Source organism: Buteo buteo, chromosome 1 (assembly GCF_964188355.1).
Source record: "Buteo buteo chromosome 1, bButBut1.hap1.1, whole genome shotgun sequence".
In the NCBI taxonomy this organism is placed as follows: domain Eukaryota; kingdom Metazoa; phylum Chordata; class Aves; order Accipitriformes; family Accipitridae; genus Buteo; species Buteo buteo.
In genome coordinates, this window is record NC_134171.1 from 86,153,290 (window position 1) to 86,178,348 (window position 25,059).

Genomic DNA, 25,059 nt, shown 5'->3' on the forward strand with positions numbered 1-25,059 from the left:
CTCTTTGTCAGTGCGAAAGCAACTCCAACACATGCTCAGCTGTTACTCTTTCACAATGAGTAGTACAGTTGTCGCTCCCAGCCTCCTGCCAGCAAAAACATCCGCTGGGTTCATTTTACCACCAAATATTTTTACACTTCTGCAGTAATAAATATAAACTACCCTGGCTGGAACAGACATATGCAGTCCTACCACCACTTGCATTGCACCAGAGGCAGAAGTTGAGCTACGGCACCGTCCTGATCAGCACATGTGCTCAGCAGTGGTGATTCCTGCTGTAATGGACAAGTTCCTTCTCTGGTATTGATTTTAGCCCATGAAAATAGGAACGACCAGAGAGGAAAAAAAAAAATATAAAATGAACCTTTTTAATTGTACACCGTTGACAGTCTATATGGACTTCTCCTAAGGGACCCTGGAAGTATTTTCTTCTAGTTGGCTGCTGTTACAGGCATGTCCGCACACATGCAGAGCTTGGGACGTGGCAGAGGTGCGGGATGTGCTCATGCACAGTGCGTTTGCCCCGGCTTAAAGTTCTGCCTTGTTCTGTGACTTACAGGGAAACATGACAGATGTGTATTTTGTTTATGACTGCATTTTATTCTCTGACATGTAAAAATATGTAACAGTTAATGCAATCAACAGAAGAGAAGCAGCTGGTCATGCCTTCTGTGGAGCACATAGGGATAATCCAATAGGTAGTGCCCAAAATCTTCTGATACCATACCTGCAGTGCCTTCGCACGTAGTTACTACTTCTCTGTGTGCCACAGAGCTAACAGCTGAGAAAGCACAGCTGAGTAGAGAAGGGTTACACGACTGGTGAGATGCTTGTTGTTCTGTGCCTTGGCCTGATGCTCCGATGTCTTGACGTAGGCAGGAACATTGTTCAGCCGGAAGGTTGGTACACCGGCAAGTTCTTGTTTGGGAGGACCTGCCTTTAAGGCTTCATGTGAACTCTCTTTAAGAACATGCCAAGCATTTAAGTACTGAAAATATACTTGTTTTCAACACTGCAGAAGGCTTACACAGCTGAACTCTCCAATATTTATGTTTGACGTCAATGGGAACGTTGCCTGAATGTGGGATTAGAACCACCGTGCTGTTTTCTGCTCTGAGCGTTAGTGAGAAGTTGGGTACACACCCGATGAACCTCTGTGGTCTCACGCAGGCCTGATGCCATCGCTGCAGTATTGCCATTACGGCAGCATTTGGTAAACTCTGCTGCAAAACGAAGTGTTTCCCATGTGTTCTCGTGAGAGTGCCATTTTTTAGGTAAAGGCCACTTCTGCTGACACAGGACACGTGCATGACTGTTGGGACAGCATCACAGAATGCGTTTCTGTTTAGGGTTGGTGATGCTGGTGTCTTATTTCTTGATTGTATTACTGTGGCACCCCATCAAGGGTCGGGGCTCTTGAGAGCTGTATGTTGTAAAAACACAGGTTTGTGTGGCCGAGAGGAAGAAACTGTGCTAAAACCAAACAGAGCTGTTAACACTCTAGGCTGAATTAACTAGTTGATAGGCTTACTTTTTAAGACAAACAGAACAGAAATGTCTGAGGGGTTGATGAGGAGAGAGGAGCTGAGTGGAAGAGGAAGGATGCTGAGGCCAAGGTGAGCATCCACAGGTAAGTCCAGATAAACACCTGAAGAGTGAACGAAACCTGCTTTTATTACCAGTCTTCTGGTGCTCTGAGAATTGCTGACCCACTCTGCTGTTGATGATTCCATCACCGTAATCTTGGGTAGTACTGAAAAGAGAATGTAGCAATTACCAAGGTAACATTTCATAGGAACTTGTGTGTTCCTTCTGAATGTGTCGGTAGGGTCGTTAGGTCATTTTCTCTTAATTTCCTAGCTTGTAAAAGCACTGAGTTCCCTCTCCAGTATTTTGTGTCTAATAATGACAGGCTGGGTAAAAGGATTAGGAACATTAATGCAGGCGGCAGTCTCTTCTCATAATCTGTAAAATGAGACATTAATAACCTGTCTCTGCCTCAGCTGAGTTTTTACCAGGGTGGTTTCGACAATAAAGAAATTAAGGAATGAGAAGTTCCCAGCTTCTCTGATGAAGGGATAAACAACGGTGTCTATGACAGCTCAATTCCAGACAACTGCAGGGAGTTCAAGGACATAGGAAATTCAGATGCAGGATTTTTTTTCCTTTGTTGTTTGAGTGAGTGATTGATGGATAAAAGCGTGGGCATCTTCTTATTTTGTGCAATTAGAAGACATACTGGACCAAATCAGAAATAAAAATAGGTTCTTGATGTCTGCTTCAGTCCTCTCACCAAAGGATAGCTGGGTTCATCTGTTAGTTTCTAACAGGAGATCCCAGTTTTCTACTGCTCTTGTGGCCAGTTGATGAATGCTGTTTTTTCTCAGGTGGTATGATTTGAAAGCACTGCACTTAAGCCAGTGGATTTCTTATCCGCTTATATTTATTTCAGTTTAATAGGTATTAATGTGTTAACTGCTTTTATCTGTGAAATGGGGTGAGCTATATTTATCTTTTCAGTTGTGTCTTTGAGATTTTAAAAACATTTGTGTACAAGAGGTCTTTTCAATACAGCACCATGTACTACAAGCAATAGGGAATAACTCTTCCCTGCTCAGACGAGAGGAAGTCTATTGTCTTCAATGGTGTGACAGTAATGCACGTGCAGATTGGCGTAATGAGATCAGACTAAGCTACTCTGTAGTTTTCGTTTACTTGAAAGCAGTACCTTTTACTGCTGTAACATAACTCAGAGGACTTTCCACTTTGAAAAAAAACCCCAAAATATTCTCCTTTCTGTTTAACCCTGACTACTATAATTGCAGCTTAATCCAGCGCTCCGATTAGCATGATTATATTTCTCCAACGCAGATGTTATAGAAATTTGCATTTTGTTGACATCAATATTTAATTTTATTTTCTTAAAGCTCCATTTAATTTTGCTAAAGAATTATACAAACAAGAACACGTGTGTAACTACGTTTTGTTCCTCCCCGCAACGTCTTGGAATTCAGTCCTTTACTTCTGGGTGGTCACTATACTTAGTGGGTGTTTTTTATACAGTGGGGCATGTAGTGGGAACTGTCTTACATAAATGAGAATACAATGGAATTCTGTTTACAATTAAGACGTTTGAACTATCTTACTGAAGTCGTCCATCATCTCTTCCTGTGGTCAGCACAAGAAAATTGGTCTGTTGTTACAGTGACAACTTGGGATATGTTTCAAAACAGCGAAAAAAATTTACTTTGAGGAAGGGGCAAACTTTCATCTTGTGAGGGCTGAGGGCTCCAAGTTTGAGCACAGATGGCAAATATGATGTATTAAATCCTTTAATACTGAAAGGAAATCCATAGAAAGCTGCATTATGCCTTTTCTTATCACTCCCTACCCATCTTAGTTAATTTCTGTCAAGATAAGCAGAGCTGAACTTTGTTTCTGGGTAAAACAGCCAAGGCTGTTCCTTGTGCTGTCAATGTTACTGCCCTAAAAGATGCTGCTGCAACATCCCTCTGTGTTTGCTCCATCTCAAGCATCCCCGTGAACGGAGAGATGCTGCAGTACAAATTTTCATGCGAAGTAAACTGCTGCATTCAAAAAAGATAGAGGTTGTGGGACAGATAACTGCTGCTCCTTCAGAGGTGGTTCTTAGAAGAGTCTTGGCCATTTTAAGAGGGAATCTGCTATGACAGTGCCCCCAAACTCAGACACTGGTTTGGGTCAGTGCCATGGGAATGGTTCTAATAAAAACCCAACCTGCCTAAATATTGGTGCTTGAAGTTTGCCAAACCACGTTGCATAATGGCATTTACTGTTTGGGTTTGAAATAGCACAAGTGTTGAGGAGTCCTTCCAGATCCACTCTTGCTAACCTCCCTCCCTGAGTGCCATAGCGTGAACCCCCCTTGTCCCCATTTTGGTTTAGGTGTTCTGAATCTCAGAGCTGGACGTGGTGAGATCAAATCTATTTTTTGAGGTGCTACTCTGCTTTGAGATAGGCTTGTTCCTGGTAACGTACTGGGATAGAGGAATGGCTGTGGGGGCTATCGGCGTTGCATGCTGCTGGGTTTGAGAGATGGAGATCAATTTGGTCTTATGCCTGGTTTGTAGCATGCCGCATACCTAATAAGTTGTGATTATCTCATTTCAGGGCACGATTTTAGTTCATTTCTTTCATGTCTTCGAAGGTTAAGGCTTTAACTAATTGCATATATTAACCAACTCTTAATTTTATACTACTTCTTCTTTTTCTCTACTGCTGCCGTAGACTGAATGACACAATGTTTGTGAGGAAAGAAGACTGGACTGCAGCTGCCATAACGCTCCATCCTGAATGAGTTCAGGCTGGGGAAGTTGAGGAAACAATGGGTTAGGATTAAACCCCTGCCCTTGACAGAGGATGTGCATTACCACTTTTGATGTGTCTTCACGATCTGAGCTCTCGCTCAGCAGCAAATTGCTTATGAAAGGAATCTGCTGAAGCACTTATCTCCATCTGCTCTCGTTCGGAGGATTGAAAATTCTTTTCTTTTGATGTGATCTTTTAGCAGTTACTCATTCGTCTCCTCCAAAGTATATGACTGTAATGTCCTGTGCATATAGAGTAAGTGCACAATATTTAACTGGAAGCCATATAGTTAGGCATTTAGAAACATATATTACTGTGGAGTGTAGCTACTCATATGTTAAACAACAACCCTCTCACCAATAATAGAAAGTATATCACAGTTCCCCGTGGCAGATGCTCCTGCCAAGCAGCTGTGCTATGAGCTGTAGTTATGCCATCTCAGAGGTTGGCGCAAACACTAACTTAAACCTATAGACTTGTTAACTTCTCTTAGGAGGATTAATCAAAAGACATAGAATAAATACCATATCTACTTGAAAAAGTTTAAAAGCAAAGTTTTGCTCTGCTTGTGTGCAGCCTATGTTTGAATTGGAAATGGACAGATAAGACAAATGAATGCAGGGAAGGGATGGACCGGTGTAAGGCACAGCACCAAGATCGGTACAGTTGTCTCATTATACACTTCGGTAACACTTCTGTGGCTTTCATGTCATTCAGGAGTTCTAGCATTGAGTTGTGTATCCTGTGTTCATGCCTGCTATGAGGTGCCACTCTGTAGAAAAATTACTTATTCGCTAATTAAAAAAAAAAAAGTGGGAAGCTGATTATATTCAGTAAGTGAAAGTGGGAAGGTGTTTCTGGAGAAAAATGTCGTACCTTCATGGGAAAATGGTGGTTTATTAAAAATAGAAGTGAGATTCACTTCTAGACTGGTAGTTTTTGTAACTTTGTAGAACATAAAGGATAGGTTTGGTAATGGGCGATTTTGTGAATAAACAGATAATTCCTTGAAAGGCAGATCTGCCCTAATGTAGAAGGATGTCCATCTCAATATTTAATTGAAATCCTGCATATGGCAATAAAGTTAGAGGTCTCGCTTCTAGACCAGCTGCGTGGACCTATTTCTGCTTAACTCATGTCAACTTCATTCAGGACGGTTTGCTGTGGTGTAGGCATGACTTTTTACTTCTGCTTTACCTCCTCGAATATGCACAATGCGGATGTGGAGGAAAAAGGAGAGTTTTTATGAAAAAAGAGGAGCAGTTTTGGTCTTTTTTTTTTTTTTTTTTTTTTAAGACAACTGTGTCATCTCCATTGCCCTCTTCTGTAACAGAAGGGAATAATGTCCTGTGGGATTTCTTTTTTGAAGAAGTCTGGTACCTGTGCTTATGCGATTGTTTCCAGTGGGAGGCGGGAAAACCAACCCTGTGTCTAGAAGCGAGTTTAATGCCTTTTAAAACAAGCACTTTCGTAATAATAACGGGTATGGTTCTTTCCTCCTCCTTAAGAACAGAATCACCTGCTCAAGGTGTGTAAGGGGATTTTCCATTGCCTTTGGTAAGCTGATTTGCACTAGCTGAGGTTTGAGCTATGTGGGTTTTTTTAAAAAAAAGAATAGAAGACTTCTGCTTATTCCTGCCTTCTTTATGCTTATGATGAATAACAATGAATTAAACTTGTGAAGTTCATTCCTGGTGATACTGTAGTACAACTGAAAGGTGGTATTGTCTGACATACCGAAAGTGGTCCGTTCTGGGAGAGAACAAGCAAACAGACGAACAAAACTCCACCCTGAAACATCAAATCCAGCTTCTGTTTCTTCTGTATGGATGGAAAATTAAGTGTCATTCACACACTGATACTTTTAGTTCGTAGCTCGTAAGTTTAGTTTGCTTTGTGATTTTTGGAGGCAGGCTACCCACTAACCAGTCATTTTACAGCATGTTTGATTTTCTTGAGTGTTAGGAGTCTGGTTTTTGTAACAAACCTGGAATACTGACCTATTTGAAAAGTACATGAGATCTAGTAATTGTGAACAGAGAAGGTTTGAGCCGGATCATTTTTGTGTTGCCAGTAAAGAGGGCGGCCAAGAACATATTGCGCAAGCCATCTTTTTCCTATCCTGTTTCCATGCAGCCAGATAAGAGGTATTCCTTCCATAAAGAGCATCCTGCTTTTCGCTGTTTCCATTTTTGCCGTCCACTCCTTTCAAGTACACTTGCCAGTCTGCAAGCGCAACAAGGACCTCCATTTTATCCCTGGTCTATGATATTCCTTAGTCTCTAAGTATCAGGGGATTTTGAAACCAGGTCTAAACCAAGTATTTATTTAGACTGTTCTCTTGAAAACTCGACTCTCAGCATGATCATCAGGACAAGAGCATGTGAGCGAGCTGTGAGTTTTTCTGTTTTCTTCAGGAAATCACTGCTCCTGTCTCTCTCTTTCAAGACATTTCAAAGCAGCTGCTGCCCATGGTATCTCCACGAGGATGGACTTAAGTTTAAAAGTTATCCTGTACATTTTCACATAACTGAATGAAAAAGGTTACCATCAGGTCTTCTGACTTCTAGAAACGGCTCTCTGGTCTCAGAGAACACATTTCCCATGAAAATATATCTGTATATGTACAGGCTGGAGAGTGGACAAACAGTTCCTGTAAGGTTAAGTAGCTGCACTCCGTTCAGGTTAAGACGACTTCTGAAATCAGTGTGAAGCTTGTAAGCAAGTTGTTCTGGATCAGGACTGTGAAAAGCTCTGCTCAGCTGGCCGGTGTGGAAAGACTCTGCCTTTTTTCCCTTTTCCTCCAGCTACTTAAGGCTTTGGCACTGCATTCTGCGAGAGATATTTTTGACTTGTCCCTGAGCAGGGGTAGAAGCAATGGTGAATTCTAGCATCTGCTCCTAATAATTGAGCGTACTTGTTTGAGTAACTTATTTATAAATAAATGTAGGAGCATGAGAGGAGGTTTGAATGTGCAGTTTTATTATTGGAATACACCAAAATATTCCAGTGAGTGAGTTGACTGGGAGTGTACGAACACACTGACTCAACAGAATAAATACTACAGTTTATGCCATTTGAGCACGTTGGCACTCTATTAAAGAATTTGTGTCTTGTACACGTAGATGATGGTTCTGGCTGGGGATGCTTTTCTTTATTTTTTAATGTTGCAGTCGAAACCATTTCTGCCAGCCCCAAGTTACTTTTGCCAACCATAATACTCCATGACAATATATTAGAAATTCAAACTAACAAGAAGCGCTGCAGCATACCTGGAGCTGAGGCCTGAGCATTTCCAAAATCATACTGGAAGTTAGTTCTTTTGAACGAGAAGGGTGTGTTCAACTTATAGGGTTAATGTAAGCAAAAGACTGCGATAGAGCGTACTTCTATAACTCATCAGGTATTGCTTGGCTTGGGTTTTTATAAGGAAATCCTCTGATGTGTGTATATGTAGGAGCTGGTAAAGATGTCTCAATAGCTGGTCCACAGGAAGGTAAGGAACCGGCTGCTGATGTTTTGGAGGGAGCGATTTTTATTCCTGTTGTTGGGACTAGCAGAGAAAAGGTGTTGTCCCAGCTTCTGGAGTGTGGTTTTTACCCGGTAGTCATTGTGTCAAAGAATTCCCACTGCAGTACCTTGGCAGGCACTGGTGCAGCGGTGGTAAGGGCAGGTATCTTGGAGAGGAGAGAGAAACGATTTTCCTTTTTTTGTCTTTCTGCTCTGACAACGTGTTGCTCTCCCGTGTGGCCGCAGAAGCTGAGCTGTGCTAGTGATTCTCGGCTGGACAGAGGTGATGTTGAGGGAGTTACCTTCTGTGAGTTGACCAGCTGCTTCCTGTGTGGTATGAGCATCCCTTTTCCATGGTGTTTGCTGAGCTGCCTGCTAGCTCTGATGTGCTCTGCTGGGCCTGTCTCCTCATCGGGGAGCTGAGTGGAGAAGGCTTGGATGAGCACGGGGTTAGGAAAGCGGGGAGAGAAGTACGAGATCCTCAGATTTGGAAGGACACCGAGTTACATGAACGAGAAGAAGTAGTTCAGGGTAAACAGATGCTGTTTTTCAAGGAACGAAAGGGAGCAAAATAGATAAAATGGTGGAGAAAGAAGCTCCAGGAAAAAATAAGAAAATGTTGTGGAAGCAAAGGGATAATGGTGAGTCAGAGGCAGATGCAAAAGGGAAAAAAAGGGATTAAGAAACAAATGAATAGGCAAGAAAAGATCTAACTTGTGGGGTTAGCAGTTTTGGTTTAATTTTTATCTCAAATGTTTTCCTTGCTTCAGATGCTATCAGCACTTCTTGCAGAAAGAGAATACCTCCCGTCTGCCTGTAAGCTTTTGTCCGCTTTCAAACCAGACCTTGAAAGAGATCTGCACAATTAAAGCCTTCTGGTGTGCTACACAGCACCGTGACTTCTGCGCCGAAGACCTCTATCCGTACAATCTGCCTTTTCCCATCTTTGCGCTTCTCTTAAAAGTCAGAGATTTGCATTCATCTGCATTTAGGATGATGCCAAGTGAGTTACCGACAGCTAACTGGTTCCTTTCCCCCCCGCAAGGCACGCGTGCTATTTATGTTGCAGCGGTAGGGACCTAGTTGGTCACCGTGTCCGTCAGAGAGGTGGGTGGGTGCAGAAGGGGACGGGGGAGAGTGGATGGATCTTCTCTCTGCCCCTGCTTGTGGTGTGACAAATGAGTTGGCAGGGAAACTGAAATGAGGAGGTGTAGCTGCTACAGATGACGTGTGATTTGCCTCCCCTTTAACAAGCAGAAATGGCAGCCATCAGGGAAGCCATTACCCTAGCAGCCTCTCTTGCCTCCCTGTTTTGAGCTTCCCAGCTTCCATCTTCTGCTCTTGCTCTGGGCAGATGAGAGCTGGCGAGGTGTTCTGCTGCATGCATGATTAGCAATGCTCCTTGCAGACTTCACTATGTTTTCCTGGCTTCCCGGACTTGGAAAATGCTCAGAGATAGACATGGGGCATGATTGCCATCATTTGCATAAACCCCCTTTTTATTTCATGCATCCGTGGAATTTATTGAACCTAAGACATCTCTGCTGTAGCTACAGTAAAGTTGCTGGAATGATAACAAGGGTGAATCTGGCCCTGTAAATGGCATGTGAAGCTCATTGTAACCACTCTCGCCTTTCCAGCATTCGCTTCCTGGAACCCGACTGGAATCCTTGTAATAGCCCAAGCGTGAAGATGTGATTTCATGCTCAGTAATTGCAACTTCGCAAGTCATTTAAATCCTAAGCATCTTTGAAAACAACAGCTGATCCTGGTGTGACAGGGCTCTCCTAACCCTAAGGAGGAGCCATGCCTGCTCCTCTGGATGCCTGTTCTGTACGGTGCACCCGTGTCCGGCGTTCTGCTGAGTCACCCCCCAGTCGTGAAGCCAAAGGCCTGGCCGTGATGCATACATACAGTGAGGTGGGGGACATCTGTTTGAGCTTTTCGTAGTGAAATCCACATGTTAAATTAATTGGGTTTTATTCTTATTCAAGTAAATTTCTCTTTACATTAAGTGGAACTTGATTAAAACTTTAGTACTCAATCCTTAATTATTTTGCAAACTAATCTGTAGCAGGAATATTGACACGTATATTTGTACAACAGCTGCAAATTACTGAGGTTAATGAACATGTTTTAGAGGCAGGAAAATAAAGCCAGGTTCGGTCCAGTGAAAAATGTGGACCAGGGTGTAGATTCCATTCACCCTGAAAACAGGATAGGAAATGTCTGACCGGATCCTGCAGCATTCACTGCTCTATTCCTCTAATCCAGGGCATCCTGGCTGTGTTGCAGGTGCTCTGTTTCCCCAGGGCACACAGCCTTCATACTGCCAGTTGTAGGGATGGGCTACTGAATGATGCGAATCCTTTTTTTTTTTTTTTTTTTTTTTGTTTTCCCCCCATGCTCTGCTCATTTGCTGTATTCACCCGTGGAATGAGTCCTGAGGTTTTAGCTTGGAGCAGGTGCTGGTTTCTCAATAGTGTTCCCAGAAAGGGTTAAAATCCATCGAATGCTTTAGACTTTGTGTGTGGTTCCATTTCCATAGACATAAAATACCTGTAGCTTTAGGGCTATGCTAGTAAAAACCCAAGATAAATTCTTACCTTCCTCATTCAGAGACCCCAGGAATTTCCCCTTACAGTGATGTCCAAGAGCTCCAGGGCTGATCCTGGGAAAGGGTGCCTTCTGCCTTCTTCCCTCCCTCCCTGCAGGACAGCTGAGCGCCAGGGATGCAAACACCACGGTGGATCCCCACCAAATACCGCTCTGGTTTCCCTCGCTGGTGTGGGGCCACCTGGCCAACTTGGCTGGGATTTTGCATAGGACTAATTGAGGGAGCTGAAGAAAAACACGTTAAATCTTCGAGCTGTCTAGTAAAACAGCAGTTAATTACTAAGTGGATGTTTCTGTTAGTACGGCTGCGCTGTGAGGCCCTCCCCTCTGTTTATCATACCTTTCAGGAGCAGGAGAGGTATAAATCCAGCTCACTTATTGTTTGACAGTCCACTCTGTTGTTTTGGGTTAATACTGAATGGGAAACAAGCACCATTTTTTCTCTCCTTGTTGATAACAATGAGCAAGTATTTCTTGTCTTCTTGTCACCCCCAAAAGAAAGCTTCTAGTTGAAAAGAAAAATACGTGAGCAGTAATAGAAAGGTAGCATAATTATCAGGCTACAGACAGAACACAGACTCATTTGTTGTGGGGCTCCAGTTAAAAATCTTTATTATAAAAATTGTGTCATTTCTTGCTGTTTCTGGTTCTTACAGATAAATGGTTGAATTAAGCCGGTTCATAGGAAAGCTGTGGAGGTATGTTTTGCCATTTTGAGTATTCTGTAGTTATGTATATATCTATTTTTTAAGAGTAAAGACAAGAAAGTGACAAGCCACAGTTAGCTGTCCGAACACATTCCATGTGGAATTCAAATATCAGAAATGCCCAGTGTGTCCACCAGTACGTGATGGTAAACAGAGCCTGTTCCAACAAAAAGGAATGAGTCGTAGAATTGGTTGGGAACTTTAAAGTGGTCTTTCAGGTTGGTAACGAACAGCATTGACTGTTTTGGTACCTATCTGCTGCGACCAAGCGAGCGTGGACTAGGCATGGTCCTTGTCACCTGTGCCGTTTTCAGTGATCTGGACAGCATTGTGTCAGTGTACACCAACTGTGGGGATGGGCTCGTGTGTCTAAGGGTGGTGGGCGAGTGATACGCACACGGCGATACAGGTGATTAACAAGTAGATGTGAATAACAGGAATAGGCATGTATTTTATTCTGAAGATAGCAGTTTGTACTTTGCACACTTTGTGAGTCTGATGGCTCTGCACTGTTGCACACTAGACAGATCTTTACTAGACTGAATATGTCCTGTCAATTTATATTGCTTTTGGACTTCCAGAATTACCCTATGTGAATGATAACTTTGAGAAGAGGTGCAGAAGTGACTCAGCTGGTAAAAAGTGGTGCGTTGCCTTTGAGGCAGCTTTATTCATGCTTTCTGCCATTTCTGCGTAAGCAGCAGCAGCGTCGAAGTGATCAGTGGCGACTCAGGGTCGATGATTTGATTGTGTTTGCCTGCAACTTCATGCACAAGAAATAAGCACGGTAGTTTTGAACTGGAAAGCCTTCTGGCAGCAGTGAGGAAAATGCCTGTGGCTGCAGGGGTCTGTGGTCTCCCTCATGCCTCAGAGCGGCTCATAATGTCACAGCCTTGAGCTTCTACAAACCGTCCAAGCGATGAGACAGCACATCAGAGAAGTATAAGGGTTCCTCTGTAAGGAAGCTGCTATTCCTGGCATGTATCTGCTATGAAAAAGGAGAGTTGAATTGTATCTTACGAGATAAGCCTCGGCGTGTTTTAGACAGGTTTGGGATGTGGGGGTCTATTTACGAGGTTTTTGGGACATTTTGCCACAAGACCACCTCTCGAGATATACAGCATAGATACTTAGGCTTTTGTTACCAAAAAAAAAAAAAAAAAAACCCAACCAAAAAATCCAAACCCCACAAAAACCCCAAGCTCACCAAAAAAGACTTAAGGTCCCCAAATTCCCCCTGAAGTGACAGGCTGTCTGCCTTTTGTAATCATCTGAAAATTCCCTATCTTTCTACTAAAATACTCTATTATATTGACTTTGTACGTTCAAAGAATGTTTACTAGAGCAAGACGTAAAGGTTCATGAGTCTCCTTACTGTTGAGGACTTGTGATTTACTTTTGAAGTCACCGAACTCAAAACTGTATCAGATTTCTAAATAAAAGTATTGAGGATATGGAATACTATTGACAGAAAGAAATGAGTAAGCATGTGATGAATCCCAATAAAGATCAAAGCTCCGTCTACTTTACAACATAGTCTTGATAAATAGGACTGCGTTTTTTCAAGGGGGTAGCAAAGGTATTAGGAATCTTGGCTTAGGAGGGATTCACACTTGCTCTCAAGAAAAAAAGCGGTGGTGTATAACAAGCTTTTACTTGCTGCATTACTGATTTTCTGTTTTGCCTAGTGAAAGAGTAAGAATAGTTCAGAGGAGTTGAACTGTGAATGTAAGGGATTTTTTTATGAAAAATAAACTGAAGAAATGGAGGAGAAAATTGTCTCATTAAATATGAAGGAAAATTATTGGAGGGCAGTTTGTCAGCATAAATATAATCCTAGAACTGGCAAGATGGGGGAGTTGTACAATACACAGTGCTGGTGTGTTATGTAGGATCAGGCTGAGGTTCAAAGGGGCTCTGGACTGCTTTAAGATGTTTATATAGCCTGTTTGGGATAGATTCTTGTGTATATTTTCAAGGCTACTCATGGTTTCAGACAACTTGTTTAAATTAGCTAGGAAAAAAAGAAATTAAGCAATGCAAGTCCCTTGGTGCTGGTTTTCTCAAGTTGTAGATGGATGTTTGCTGCCCACTTCTTTTTCTTTCTGCATTTAGCTTCTTGCCCAGCTAGAACAGCTAGGAGATGATATTCAGGGAATTAAATTCTTTATTATTGGCCATTCCCAGTTTTATCCGAGCGGTAAAACAGAGGCTTGTGGGAGACAGAGGGGACTCAGTAACTTCCTGTGGCATTATTTTCCCTGTCTTTGTCCAGCCAGCTCTTGAATATATGTAAACTTCTGCTGTCTACGTGTGGTGATAGGGAGTGTGCCGTGGTTCAAGTCCAGCCAGCAACAAAGCACCCTGAAGCTGCTCGCTCACTCCTCCCCCCAGTGGGATGGGGAGGAGAAAATGTAAAGAAAAGCTCGCCGGTCGAGACAGGGATAGGGAGAGATCACTCACCAGTTATGGTCACGGGCGAAAAACCCAGACTCAACTTGGGGAAAAAACAAAATCAATTTAATTTACTACCAATCAAATCAAAACAAGGATAATGAAAAGTAGAACCAAATTCATAACACCTTCCCCCGCCCCTCCCTCCTTCCCGGCTCACCTCTACTCCCGGATTTCTCCACCTTCTCCTGCTCAGCAGCACAGGGGGACGGGGAATGGGGGTCGGGGTCAGTTCCTCACCCCTTGTCTCTGCCACTCCTTCCTCCTCAGGGGGAGGAGGACTCTGCACTCGGCCCCTACTCTGCTGTGGGGTCCCCCTCACAGGAGACACTTCTCCATAAACTTCTCCATTGTGGGTCCTTTCTGCAGGCCACAGTCCTTCAGTCGCAGGCTGCTCCAGCACGGGCTTCCCCATGGAGTCCCGGCCATCTTGGGGGGCATCCGACTGCTCCGGCGTGGGCTCCTCTCTCACCGGGCTGCAGGTGGGCATCTGCTCCCCCGCTCCCCTCCATGGGCTGGGGGGGACAGCCTGCCGCCTCACCGTGGGCTGCGGGGGCATCCCCTCCTCCTTCACCGACCTTGGTGTCTGCAGAGGAGTTTCTCTCACATTGCAATCTCCGTGCCACCACCCCACCCCACCCCCCCCCCCCGCCGCTGCAGGTTTCCCCTCTTAAATCTGTTCTCCCAGAAGCACTACCACCGTCGCTGATGGGCTCGGCCTTGGCCAGAGGCAGGTCTGGCTTGGGAGCCAGGGAAGCTTCGAGCAGCTTCTCACAGGAGCCAGCCCTGGACCCCCTCCTCTGCTAACGAAACCCCGCCAACACAAACCCAAAACAGTGCTACAGATTCATTATACCTTGCATGAGGACCCTTTCCCTTCGCTAGCTCTGAACTCCTTGGTCTCGCTTCATGGTTGCTAGTTCTTCCTTGGAGTAGTGAAATGTAAATACCTTTCTAGATCATTCTATCATATTGTTCCACATCATCTTAGTCTACTACTCCTATATTCTTTGTCCAGAAGCCATTTTCTATCTGTGATTTATTTCCTGATGTTTCCCTGGGGGGAGGTAGAGTGACTGCTGCTGGAGCCCCTATTAACCAACTTGGTCTCATCGGCAAGCTTTATCACTGCTTCACATCATCCCTTCTTCCAGGGCATCTACATGCTTGTTTAACCACACAGATCCTAGCACAGAGCCCTGCAAAACTCCCAAACTTTCCTCTGTTACAAGAACCATTTATTTTTGCCTTGTTTCTTCTATCCTAACAAAGCAGTCCTCCTTTTCTGCATAAAAAGCCAACATCTGTAACAGTAACCTTACCCAGCACTCCTTTGCCAATGTGAAATAGCCTGTCAAGGACCAGGTTCCCTTCTCATTTTTGACTCCTTTGTCTTAACGCTGTTGTATTCCTAGAACTAATGCAGACAGCAGACATCACTGCTTTGGTGTGGCTCCCCGAGAGAGTGTGTCCTTGGAAAGTGGGAGGGTGGAAGCATTGTTCATCCACTTGTCTCCTTTTGACAGAAAAAACAGAAATAATCAGTCTCTGCCTAAGCACTGCCATTGAGGCTGACCCTTTCTAGCTTGTAAAAAGGAGGAAGGAAGGTAGTTGATCGCAGTGCCTGTTGACACATCCAGTTCAAGGCTTTCTGCAGAATTTAACATCTGCACATTGTCTATGGCAATGAAATGAGGGGTCTGTTACCAGAGGTTGTCCTGGTTTCAGCTGGGATAGAGTTAACTGTCTTCCCAGTAGCTGGTGCAGTGCTATGTTTTGAGTTCAGTATGTGAGGAATGCTGATAACACTGATGTTTTCAGTTGTTGCTCAGTAGTGTTTAGACTATAGTCAAGGATTTTTCAGCTTCTCATGCCCAGCCAGGGCATCTGACCCAAACTGGCCAACGGTGTATTCCATACCATGTGACGTCCCATCTAGTGCAGGAACTGGGAAGGAGGGGGGCAGGGAATCGCCGCTCGGGGACTGGCCGGGTGTCGGTCGGCGGGTGGCGAGCAATTGCCCTGCGCATCATTTGTACATTTCAATCCTTTTATTACTACTGCTGTCATTTTATTAGTGTTATCATTATCATTATTAGTTTCTTCTTTTCCGTTCTATTAAACCTTTCTTATCTCAACCCACGAGTTTTACTTCTTTTCCTGATTTTCTCCCCCATCCCACTGGGGGGGGGGGGGGAGTGAGTGAGCGGCTGCGTGGTGTTTAGTTGCTGGCTGGGGTTAAACCACGACAGAGGTGCTGGAATTGCATCTTCAGATCTCTTTCTGTGCCTTTGCTCTTCTAAAGTTTTGGTAAAACTGTTCAGAGCCCTCTTCACAGCCTTGATGACCTGGCACCTGGCCTTCCTTGGGCTTTTCTACAGCATAAGGTTTTCTTCCCTCTGTCTGGTCTGGAAATGTACACTTAAAGTGTGTGGGAGTCCCACTGAGCACTTCGGATAAGTGCTGTTAAGCAAATGTAAATCACAAACCCTTTGTTTAGCCGTCTGAGTAATCCAAGGAAGTATTCTGGGATAGCAGCAGCAGTGTTTGGGATCCTTCAGCAAATGGCAGGCTTGGTCCAAAGTAAATGAAGACCTACGTTGCTGTTGTGGGATGAGCGTTGCAGTTTGGGATTGAACTTTCACGTGAACTTTGTCTATTCCCCATGTGAGGAGGAATCAGTGGGTGGAGGAGCCAGTCAAAGTTGCACAGAGACTTGGTACTGAGGAGCGAATTGGTGACTTGAACAGCTCTGATACTGGAGAAATAAACCTAGCAAAAACAGACCATACGGTTATAAAAGCTGACATTTAAGAAACAACGGATCTGGTGGACTGAACTGGAGGAAGAGCAGACAAAGAGGAGAGCCTGGATGGAGAAAGGCAGTATTGCTGGTCCTCACGGTTTATCACACTACTCCTGTCTCTGATAAATGAGTGCAAGAGAATGGTGTCTTCAGTCTGCAAGTGCAGTTCTTGAGAGGCTTGTGTTGAAAAGCTCCAAAAAGGAAAGCAGAGGGATTTAAAAAAAAAAGCAACTCTAACAACAACAACAAAACCCCACAGGGTGAAAAAATATAATTTTTGATTTTTAAAAAATGAATGATTTTCATTTCCTTTTATTTTTCAAGGCATGAAATTGTGAACAGGAAGTAGAAAGGAACTAGTGTGTTTTCAGCAACATAAAGATAGCAATGGTCTGAAGATGAGAGAGAAATGAGAGAACACAGGAGGAAAAAAGGGGGGGGAAGAGAGAATGGGAGATGAGGAGGTGGGGTAGGCCTGGAGCAAGTAAAAGCAGGGACCCTTCAGGGTTGGAGACTGGGGAAATTATTGAGAAAGGGGGAAATATTAAGCAAAAAGCAGCAGTAACCCCACAGCTTTATCTTCTGGGGGAAGGTGGGAAAAATTGCAACTCTGACTCAGAGTGTAGTTCTTGTCCTGATCCTGGTAAGGCCCAGTTGTACATCGCACCTGAAGAATTACTGAAAAACCAACTGCATTTTGAAATTCTTTTTGCGCTTCAGGTAAAACTTCATGGGACGCTAGTGGGCATTTGGCTTAAAAACAGGCTGTGAGACCATGCCGCACAGGGTCAGATTTCTGACTGTAGGGCCCTTGGCTTCAGTGTGCTTCTGTAGGGGTGCGTTTGGCCAAGGCTTCTGAAAAAGAAGCCCTGTTAAATAGAGCTGTCAAAAATGTGCTCATGTATGGTTTTGGAGCCAGGCTTCCCAGTAACCTCTGGCTGTTTTGCGTTGTCACATTGACACAGAGCATCTATAAAGGCAGTTAAGCCTGATTTATTTCTATTTTGTGTTAAAAGAGCACCACAAATGGCTAGACCCTAATAGGAGATGTGCCCTGTTCCCTGTAATTTGTCACGGCCGTAGAGGTGGGGAGTTGAGATGTCTGTTTTGCTGAAGTCAAGAAAGTGTTGGAAGAGAGTTGGGGAAAAGAGTTGGAGAGTAAAAGCTTCAGAGCTTCTCCCTATACGGTGCTGCCCTGAAAGGGACATGTGGATGCCGAGCTCGCTTCGGAAGGAGGTCCCAAATTCCTGCATACTTTGTGAACTGTAGTCTGAGGGTTTGGCTTTCAGAAGCTGTGAAAGATAAAATAAATTACCACCAATTCTGCTGCTTGCTTTCTTTTAAACCGAACACATTCTTCTGAAATTGAAATATTATTATGGACCTGATCTGCTCTGAACATTTTATTTAGTCAAACTGAAAATTATATTCTCTGCAAGCTGCTTTAAAGCCAACATAAAAAAACCCCACCCACCTAATTATAGCAGCAGTGTGGAGGAGGTCTGCTAGTATATTGTACGATACATTTGGACAGCTGCTTGTTACTGGAAGATTGTCAAGACCCTCACAAAAATGTTTTGAAGTGCTTCAAATGGGCGAATACAAAACGTGTAGCTGTCGCATAGCCGGCAAAGACAAAAGGACTTGTGCATTTTGTTGGGCTGGGGTTACAGCGGTGGTTAATAGCATGTTCTCATCTTAGCTGGGCTTCTAAGCTCTTTTCAGAGGCTTTGCTGGGGTTGCGAAGGATGAAACTGCACTGTTATTATTTGGCACGTAGAAAAACTCTCCAAAAACGTTCAGCGGGTGAGAGGCATTTCAGATGTTTCTAATTTTAAAGATTGGCAAGGTAGGTTCATGGTTGTACTTGGGGTCAATAGGCCTATGGCAGAGGGGGCAATTAGAACAGTGAACAAAATCCATCCTTAACCCCTTTCCTTCTTCTATAGCTATTCCTGTGTATATGTACGATGTCCAAACTTTACTCTTGAAGAGACTAAGGAATGAGGTTCTAGGTATGTGGGCTGCATGACTGCCGTATATACAGAAGCACACCAAGCTGAGAGGGCACATGGAAGAACAAAAGGACCGAAGGGATAAGAGGGAGAGATGTCTCTGAGTTGGGTTTTCAGGCCCAAAGTCAAAAGCCGGCACAGGCGGTTGCTGCAGCTAGACATAAATGCTGACCTTTTTGGCTCTGCGGTAACTGGTTCCCTGTGTAAATGCCGCGCATGTGGAGGAAGATCTAGTCCACATGTCCCTCAACTGTGCCATTTTGCACCAGTTCTCTTTCCTTTGCCCTTGTCCAGTACCGATGTGGTATCTAATAGTTGCTGCCTCTTGCTCCATCGGCTGAAAGCAGCCACGATGCTGCCCCTCACCCGGGGGGCCCGTGCTGCCTGCGGACCCTGAGGGAAGCTGGCTCCAAGCGGGGCTGGGCACGGGCTCCCCTCCTTCTCGGGCAGCAGCATACCAAGTCAAAGCATACCAAAGGGATGCCTCAGTCTCCTCGCCTTATCTTTTGGGTAGGGCGCTGTGTGACGGAGGCCGCTGGCTTGCCGGTTCTTGTATGTTTTCTTTGGGTAAGCGGTGGGAATGGAGGGCTGCGGCAGGCGGCGCATCTGCAGCTGGGTCAGCCGATGAATCACACCCTGGTGAGGGAGCAGAAACCGTCAGGACCACTATCGCTTTATCTCTGGAGCGAACGACTTGAGGCACGGTGTGCACGTGGCTGCCTCCGGGGAGAAAGAGAGAACAAGTCTCTGGCTGCCGGGCTGTTCAGTCACTTCTTTTCCCTGCGCAGGAGTGCCTGTGCGCGGGATCGCGTGCGCATAGGCAGCGCCAGCTTTAAAGATTCTTATCGAGGCATCTTGTTGTAATCCTAGGTGCAGTTTTAGACTAGTTGAAAGATAAGGTGAATTTCTGGAACGTTGACGAATTCCGCATGCGTTCGGTGGATGGAGCTTTGTAATTGTTCCCGGTGAGGAAAGCACGTGGCTTTGGCTTCTTGGGGAATCACAGGGTGAATGGTGCTCGATGTCCATGCTGGAGAGGCATGTTTTTGACTCTCAAAAAAAGAAACAGAAAGGAAGGGAAAGGGAAAGCAAGAAATCACAAGCTTCCTCCATCACGCGGAGATGGCGGCCCATACTTGGGGCATCTTGGAACATGTGGTGATTCCACAGGTTTGAGAGAATAGTAAAAAGAAACAAACTTCTATGAGGTATGGGTTAAAGGAAAATTGGAGTCTATCAAGCTAGTCAAAAATCACCATTTTGTAGAGGACTACCAGAACAAAAGGTTGAGCCAACTTGAGGACTTCAGTTCAAAAGGAGTAAAAGATGTTCCTGACGATGCAACAGTGAATGGTGAATGTGATTTTCACCTTAGTAAGTTGCAGCCTTTCCCGGAAAATCTTAGGTGCCAGTGACATGTGTCTGGATAAGGAAAATTGGAATTAGTTAAATTCTGTATAGTAGCTATCATTGTTTGATAGATAGATTTTCCTGTGAAATTCATAACCTGTGTTATTCTTAGAAAGAAGCAGAAAATACTTTCTTGATGACCCATATAGGCAAATTCATCAGCAAGTTATACCGTGTGTGATTTTGGCACCAAGGCTGAATGCACTTAGATATTCATTCATTCAAGTAATGCTCATTTGCATCAACTGACACTGAATCAGGCTTCAGGGGGAATAAGATTTGCTTTGATTTAGCTCAATTGTGAAGTATGTTCAAGATAACTTTTTTTAATTTAAACTGTGCGCTGGTATGAATTCTAGAAACTTTTACTAGAATTTCAACAGAGACATGATAGAACTATCCTAGGTGCCCTCTTATTTCTTATTTTTACTAACATCATTATTCTAAGAGTATAGTTACTTGGAAAATACTGCTGATTAGGATTACCATGTTGCTTAGTAGGAACTGAGAAACCCGCTGCTTATTTTGAATAAGTAGTTTGGTCACGTCTGTCCTTGCAATGAGTACTTCGTTTCAAAGTTGAGAATTGTGTTTTGCAAATGGGGCTTAGGGCTTGTCTGCCCAAGGAGTTAGTACGTGAGAAATGAGCGTGAAGTCTTTGATGTGAAAATGCATCCTGTCACATGGTGGGGTATCATCACAGTAAATCGTCATGTTTAATTCGATGGTAGGCACTTCCTGCTGGTATTTAAGATATTACACCTCTCTGTCATATCGGTGCAAATGACTGAGTACAGCAGCTAACGAACTTCCAAAGAGCTAATGAGGTTTTTGTGAGGAGAGTTTCAGCTGACGCTGGACAAAGCTATGAACGTCGATGACACTTGTGTTCCTGCACTGACCTTGCGAACTGTTCCTGGCAAAGGCAGTAGCAATACCTGGGCGGTAGGATGCTGCGCTGTGAAAGTGGACTGCGTGCCAGGAACGCCCACCCGAAGAAGCAGCTTGCGTGCCTGGGGGTGGGAAATACATCCTCCATCTTTTTTCTATATAGCCATCCGTGAGGCTTCTTAGTTTACGTGGGTATTGTGGGAAACGTGATTAATTTGGCATGACGTGAGCCATGCCCCCACCGTGGAGGGGGGAAGGAGCTGTACGTGCTCCCCTCCCTGAGCAGCGTACCTGTGCAAAGCGCAGCCAGCACAGAATCTACTGTCAGAACCAGAGGTCGTGCTGGTTTAGGGGTTTGGGGACAGGTTTTTTTTTTAACACTTAGTTTTTTGAGGATGGATGTTTGACAGAATTTTTGGTGACTGTGCATTAATATTTGTGGGTTTCGTGGAAGAAATGCGTTTTGCGAAGGGATCTTTAACATTTCAAAGTCTTTTGTACATTCCAGAAAATCCTTACAGATTTTTTTTTTTTTGGACAGATGTGTGTGTACAACATCTAACTGGTACTTGGAAGAAAGGACCGGCTCAGGTTATATTTAAAGCTTCGCTTTGTATCCAAATAATGAACGCATAAATGCTAGCACATACAATTGCTCATTTGGGTTACCAATTTGGTTTCAGCTGACTGAAATCGATCTCAGAGATGAAATGAAGTTTCAAGAGAAATATTTCAGCACTGGTTTTACGTTATTGTTTTGGTCTATTAGAAGCCAGGCTTTGGTCAGTCATCAGATACTTAGACCTATGCTCTCAATTTAGCCTGTGCGCACTTTGGTTTGATTCCCATTTGCCGGCTTCATCTAGAGATGATGCATTTGTTTCTGTTTGGACCCTAAGAAGCGTGGTATGGTTCAGCTAAGAGAAGTCAGGCAAAGAAATGGAAAATGTCCAAATTTCCACTTCTGTTGAGGTGGCCTATAGCTCCATTATTTGGGCTGTGCATTGCTCACGGCTAGAATCTTAGACACATGCAGAGGTTACTGGAAGGTTCCTGTGGGACATGAGTGTGATGTGAACTTGAACACAATGCAGCTGGGATGCTGTCACTGTAGACTGAAGGACCGTCAGAGCTGGACTCAGCACCAGCAGGTGTGTGTGCATCTGTTCACAGCCGGTTCACTAATAGTGCTGTGTTAAGTGTGAAGAAAGACATTGGATAATCTCCATACTGGTAAAAATAACAGATCACGCTTTTTATGTCATGCTATACACGATCATGTCATGATATACACGATCCATCTTTTCACTTCAAAAAACTAAAGCAAAATAAGCAAAACCAGCAAATGCCACCTCTTTTATTTTTAATTGGAAAACTTTCCGTTCAAACTGATAATTCTTATGTCAATGTTTGGGGAACGTCCTGATCTGTAGTTTATGGCCTCTGTCAGTATGCAAGAAAATTCCACTTTGATGGTGAAAGTGGTCTTTTTTTTTCTGACTAACATTTGCCTTCCACTCTTTCCACTTATGCAACTCCTGTAGATCAGTCTGAGGCCTGGGACTTGCCTGCACTACAGCATTAGCTTTGTCGCTGCAGCTGCAGGACATGTGTTGCGGGTTTTTTTCTACCCAACAAAATAGTCCTCTTGGCTTACTTCACCTGACCTTCCTGTGTGGGAATGTCACTCCACCTTCCTCTGGCCGTTCCACGTAGGGAAGGACAGCAGGTATGACCCTTCTTTTTCCAACAGATTTTCCAGTAGGTTTGCTATCTGAGCAGCGCCCAGGAAGCGTGCTGGCACCATCAAACACTTCTACAGTTCTCTTTACTTATGCTGTCTCTTTTTCAGTTTGTCTTCATTTTTAAGATCCTTTTTGGCTGTAACTTGAAGTGTAATTTCTTGTAGACAGGCTTGCTTTGTATTTGCTGCATGACTGGTGGCTTTGAAGCTCAGCGACAACCTAATCATTTTGGTTCCTCTGGAAAATTCATCTTGGAAAAAAGAATGAGCATGGCTAATAGAGTTAGCTAAGAGGAAATCCCCATGCTTCTATTTGAACTGTGCTTAACGTTTCCTGTGGGCTTGCGCACACGTATGCTGAGGTGTACAAGTGCCTTCTTGATTAATAGCCACGCTTGACTTCACTTCAAAGTAAAACAATGAGGGGAGAAAAGTAATCTGTCTGTCACTGTTTGTACTTTCATGAATTTGAGGGCAAGAACTCAGTTCTATAAAGCACTGTCCTGGTTTTGGCTGGGATAGAGTTAATTTTCTTTCTAGTAGCCGGTATATTGTTATGTCTTGGATTCACTATGAGAACGATGTTGATAACACACTGATATTTTCAGTTGTTGCTAAGCAGTGTTTATAGTAAGTCAAGGATTTTTCGGCTTCTCATGCCCAGCCAGCAAGAAGGCTGGAGGGGCACAAGAAGTCGGGAGAGGACGCAGCTGGGATAGCTGACCCAAACTGGCCAAAGGGGTATTCCGCACCATGTGATGTCATGCCCAGTATATAAATTGGGGGGAGTTGGCCGGAGGGGTGATCGCTGCTTGGGAACTAACTGGCCGGCGAGTGGTGAGCAATTGCATTGTGCATCACTTGTTTTGTATATTCCAGTCCTTTTACATCATCATTATTATTATTATTATTATTGTAATTTTATTATTGTTACTGTTATCATTATTACCTTGTCCCTCTCCGTTCTGTTAAACTGTTCTTATCTCAACCCACGAGTTTTACCTGTTTTCTTCCAATTCTCTCCCCCATCCCACTGGGTGGGGGGGCAGTGAGCGAGCAGCTGTGTGGTGTTTAGTTGCCAGCTGGGGTTAAACCACGACAAGCACTTTGTTTGCCTATTACGCGCCTTCTGTGAAAAATAATATCTGATTTATGATAAGAGGAATATGGAATTTATACTATGGATGGGCCTGCTGAAGATGCCATATTTAGATTTGGATTAAGAATGAGTTCAAGATACATTTGTATGTTTGTCTAAAAACAGGTGGCTGGTAGGTAATAAAGCAAGAGGGCAGCTGAGCTGTCAGTGAGACCTTTTTACTTTTTCTTGATTTTCTGTGTGTGTTTGCTTTGTCTGAAGGGAGAGCTTAACAAGAACTCCTGCAGTAGGTGAGTTTGATGGGTTCTTGCTCTTGGACAGGGAGTCCTTTTTAACCATAGTTCATGTTCTAATTGTAACTTTAATGCATAATAGCCTGGTTTCCAGAATCAAAACCACTCTTCACTGCCCTGCGGGTGCACACATTTATGTGATGGGCTGGGATCACTGTGCTAGCACGCTTGACCAAGGAAGAAGCGTATGTAGTGTCTTCTCTCTCCGTAGCCGTGTTGTACCTTACTACAGCAGTGTTGTCAGGGACAGCAATATATTGAGATGAAATGGTTTCTATCAGTAAATGTGCTTTTGTTCTGATGCACCCTTGCTCCAGTCGACAAAACATCTAAAATTACGAGATGTTAATACATTACTCTCAAGCACTGAGGAGCCCTCATGCACAAACCCAGTCATAGAATATATCATTTAATGGGGACAGGCCCTCTGTTCCCCAAGCTTCATGTGTGCATCTGTGCTATATGTACCATACGTTGCTGATGATGTATTAAGTGGTTGCGACCCAGATTATATCACAACTCTTGATACATTCAGTTCCTCCCCCCAGAGGTGACGTTATTCTGTCCCCTACGATTACTACTCTGTTCGCAACCTTCCGGCAAACTACCTTTTGTCAACACAAGCAACTAGAACGTCAAAAGCTATCAGAATAATAGTTGAGGAAGCAAATAGTGTCTTCAAGAGCTGTAAGTTAAAGGCCATGTTGGGTCAAAATGTGTGGGCTATAATGTATAGTAGTTATCACGGAGAGGTGGAAGCACAGGTATTACCTTCGTTTCCTAATTTTTGTGGTTGTGTTTCAGAAAGTTATGTGTTCCTGCCCTAGCTGCATTGCAATGCTTTTTTCTTACTAATATGCAATTTAGTTAGAACATCTGTATTTTTAAATCAAATGCACTAGATTGTGAGGATCTTGTTCAAAGTTGAAAGGCTATTTAATCTAGTTCTTCTCTACAGGACTTAAAGGAGCAGTGAACTGCTGGGCTTTTTCCTCACTAAAATCCTTTTAAAGCTATCATAGTACTCTTAAAAAACTTAAACAGTGTGTCAGCTGGAGCATTACATTGATTTAAGAGTTAGCAATTTAACTAGAATCAGAGAATATGTTTTGAACTCTGAACTTGGGATCAGGATGGGTTGGAAGTTGTAGAACTTGGCCTGATCAG

The 25,059-nt window shown here is 43.8% G+C and overlaps 1 protein-coding gene across 1 annotated transcript in view; it reads left to right on the forward strand.

Moving 5' to 3' along the window:
• The window catches only part of CFAP299 (cilia and flagella associated protein 299), a 231,851-nt gene that overhangs the window by 157,739 nt on the left and 49,053 nt on the right, over positions 1-25,059 (forward strand). The gene's annotated exons all lie outside the window — the stretch shown is intronic.